Source organism: Rosa rugosa, chromosome 3 (assembly GCF_958449725.1).
Source record: "Rosa rugosa chromosome 3, drRosRugo1.1, whole genome shotgun sequence".
In the NCBI taxonomy this organism is placed as follows: Eukaryota; Viridiplantae; Streptophyta; class Magnoliopsida; order Rosales; family Rosaceae; genus Rosa; species Rosa rugosa.
In genome coordinates, this window is record NC_084822.1 from 43,656,686 (window position 1) to 43,660,669 (window position 3,984).

General features: G+C 33.6%; 1 long non-coding RNA gene across 1 annotated transcript; it reads left to right on the forward strand.

Moving 5' to 3' along the window:
* Positions 1 to 643: 643 nt before the first annotated feature.
* Positions 644 to 3,096, forward strand: LOC133736265 (uncharacterized). The gene is made up of 3 exons (XR_009859477.1): positions 644 to 714; positions 1,632 to 1,707; positions 3,020 to 3,096. It is a non-coding gene; the product is annotated as an uncharacterized LOC133736265 (long non-coding RNA).
* The last annotated feature ends 888 nt before the right edge of the window (positions 3,097 to 3,984 follow it).

Here is a 3,984-nt window from a genome sequence, read left to right on the forward strand (position 1 = left end):
GATTGGATATCTCCTAAGATTCTCTGAGAATATCTCACTACAAGAAATCATGTCATAAGCGAGGAAAATATTTGCGACGATTAACAATTCCTCGCAGAAAGTTGGATTTCGCGAGGAATAGATAGTCGTCGCTTGTTTAAAAATGTGTGAGGAAACATCCCTCGCAAATTCTCATTTTGAGTGAGGAATTTTGTTGTTCCTTGGTTATGATGTAGCAAGAATTGGCGCCAAAATTTTACGCCAAAAATTCCTCACAATTAATTTTAAGTTCCTCACAAAATCTTTGGCGTTTTTTGTTTTTTTATGCCAAATCTTTGGCGGCTTAAGATGGCGCCAATTTCGTTTCAAAAAAAAAAAAAAGATGGCGCCAATTTAAAAATATTTTACAAGGAAAGATAGACATTCCTCGCTGAAAACCCCTAACATTATATAACTTAAAAAAAATAACCCAAATTGCACGATAGAACTCTCTACACACCAGTTCTCTCTTACATACTATACTCTTCGATCACCTCCCACCATCTTAATCGATCCACCGCCAACCCCTTCTCTTATCACCAGCGACCACCTTTGATTGCCCGCGACCACCTTTGATTGCCGGAGATCACCTTCAATTGCCCGTGACCACCATCGATTATCTGCGACACTGTACCTCCTCAATCGTCATCATCCAATTTCAATCGTTTTCATCTTTTCAAGTATAACCCAACGTAGGTATATGGTTCAATCTTTCTCTTCCATATATCTCAACTTAATTCTCAGTTGCTTTAACTATATTGTGGTTTAGCAATTTCTTGTAGTTTGATTTTGTTTTATGATTTGAATGTGGGTTTTGAGTGTTTTAGTTGGTTTTTCAAGTTGTTGATTAAAATAATTCCTCATTCAGGTTTAATTTTCAAGACTATTTGGGGGGTTTTAGGTTTTTATTTGTCTTGAATTGATCATACTTGATTGAAATAGGTCCAATTTATGAATCGAAAGATGGATAGTACCACGTGTTGATTGAATTGATGAAATATATATCATACATATGAATTATGAGTTAGGGGCAAGTGGGTAGCATTTATTAATTTTCCCTCAGCCTTAGTGTTTGAGTTGCTTTTGGGTATAAATTATTTTTGCTTGCCGTTGTTGTCATGTGATTTGGTGTTTGTTCAATTTGTTTGTTCTGTTGTTTAATGATTTCTCCTTTTTGTGCATTTGGTGATCCTTTTTTTATCATCAATTACTTTACTCTGCTGAACTTTTTCAATTTTTTCTTGACTTTACTTTTCTACAATTTCTGTAATTTCTTCCATTGTTTGCTGTCTATTTCATGTGATCTTTTCCCACCAGTGAAATATGCACCTAATAAATATAGCATAAGTTAATTATCAAGAATAGAAATATGAAAGAAGGCTTTCAGATTGAATGATAATGAGGTTACTAATTGATTAGCTAGATAGATAATGAGAACTAGATAGAGAGAAGTTTCCCACATGTCATTATACTCTAGTAAAATATGAGACTGCATGGATAATGCATTTGCTTCAAAGTGTATATAATATAATACTCTAGCAAACTTCTGTTCGAGGATGTCATTTGCTGTACTAATTCTATTGTGGCTTATGTATCTAATTCTTTCTTGACAGGTGGTTTCCTTTCTTGTTGAGTAAAGCTTGCTGTGAAGCCTGTGGAAATCTTAAAGCAGCATTTCTTATAGCAGTGGTGAGTTATGAGTAACACAGAGAAGTTCATATATCTAGACATCAGCTACTTTTGTTTGAGAATCTTGTTGGTTAGTTTGTTCATGTGCTTTAGTTTGGTACTTCACGTCTGGTAGTTCAGTTTGTGGTGTAGAAGAGTACGTTCTTGCGATGTGGATAGAATGTGTTACAAAATAGGCCATGTTGGCTTTCCAAAACATACTTTTATTTCAGCATAAACTTTGGTTGTTATTTTCAAATATCTTCCAATAATGACTTCATCTGAGCTTTGTTACTTAAAAATAGACACCCCAAGATTTGTTCCAAGAAAGTTTTGTCCAAAACCAAAACAAATTTGAACTCTAAAATCCATCTAGAAGAGAGAACAGTTTTACTGAAATTCTGCAGAAACTGCAGCACCGCCCTCTTCGGAATTTATTTTAACCAACTTACTGGCCTCCGAATATTCTGAAATTTTGACATGTTTCTGTTTTGTTAGTTAACAAAGGATCTGGAAAGTTTCATCTTATTCCGTTGTAAAGTGAGTTTTGGGTGTTTTTTCCAAGTTTGGTCTGTAATTGAGAAAGTTCTAGAATTTTGAATGTATCTTCTGATTTTCTGTTGAGATTTGAACTCCCATTTGAATCAATGAGCCTCTGATTTTTATGTATATTGAATTTGACATTTCAAATGGTTGTTTCAAGACTGATTTCAAGTCAATTGGATTTAGAATGAATTTTTGGTGAATTTATAAAGAAGATAGTGTCACTACTCTTTAGTTTTTGTCCTTCAGTGTAATTGAGAAATTGTGCATTTCTTGTTGATGTAGTAATAGTTTGAAGATCATCTAGAAGTGCATGATTTTAAGAGGCACCTTTTGACTGAGTGCTTTTTTAAGAGCATAACACCTCTATATTAAACTTGGCCTCTTCTTCCTAGTTATATCTGATTGCCTTGACTAACAACCAAAAGAGGGTCCGTAGATCTAACACAATTAGCTCCATGTACGGCACATATATATGTGTGTGTGTGTGTGTGTGTGTGTGTGTGTGTGTGTATTCTGTCTAGCTCTAGGTGTCATTAGTTGATCGATATACTCTTCTGAATATATATGACTTCAAAAGACTGATGAGAACGAGATTAAGATGGAGGCTAGGGAGTAATAATTGAGCTTTTGTATTATCGATCTGCAAACTAGATATTCATGTATCTTCATTATGTCATCATTCTTTAGCTTAATGTATTGACAGGTGTATACGTTTTCTTTCCAATTTAATTACCATCATTTAGTAACACTTATTTCTCTGAATAACTATATCATCATTTTTTCCTAGGACATTGACTACATTTAACAACTTCAGTCCAAAGAACTTGTTGAGTTTGCGTGTTTTTTTAAGGTAAGTTATTCAACATATAAACTACTATGATAAGGCAACTTGTATTTATTTACATCTTCATTTAGAAACATATATACAGGTGTTTTATAGTTTACTTAAGAAAACTAATCATGCTTTGCTTGTAACATGAATCTGAAAACTTAGATAAGTGATGCCTGTAACATGAATTAAAAAAGAAGAAGATAGTAATGCCTCTAATATTTCTGAAAACTTGGATAACTTCTATTACATGAATCTGAAAACTTATTAGACAGGTGAAAAATGTTCTTTAAGATGCATATAATAAACTGTAATATAGATAAGTAATGCCTCTATATATAATGTTTCTGAAAACTTAGGTAACTTATGTCTTTTACATGCATTTGTTCTTATGCCAATTAAACTGCTAAAATGCATATAATAAACTGCATGTTGGTTATTACATATCCATATTGATCATTTTAATCTTGTTTAGATTGGAATTAGGTTAAGATGGATAGGGAATGGATACTTAAGCAAATTCAGTGAAGAGTATAAAGAAGGGTTTAGATCTTTTATGGAGGTTGCAAAACATCATGTGAATGAGAGGAATGAGACAATATGTCCCTGCATGGAGTGCTTGAATAAACGTTGGTAGCCTCTTCATGCTACTAATGCTCAAAACAGAGATCAACAGGAAAGTACCCATCGGGGTGGTGCACCATTTATTCAGCATGCTTTGCAAGCAGCAAAGGTAATTAAATAATAGTCGCTCGTGTGGCATTCTATTACGATAAACTCTTATTTACTGAACTGTATGTTTTTTCAAGTGCAGGAAGGTGGTAAGCCTGTATCATTTATAGACAATTATGAAAACATGTATCAGGATGCAGAGCATAAGTGGGTTAGTGAGGCTAAATGAGTGAGACATGTAAGTTATCAAT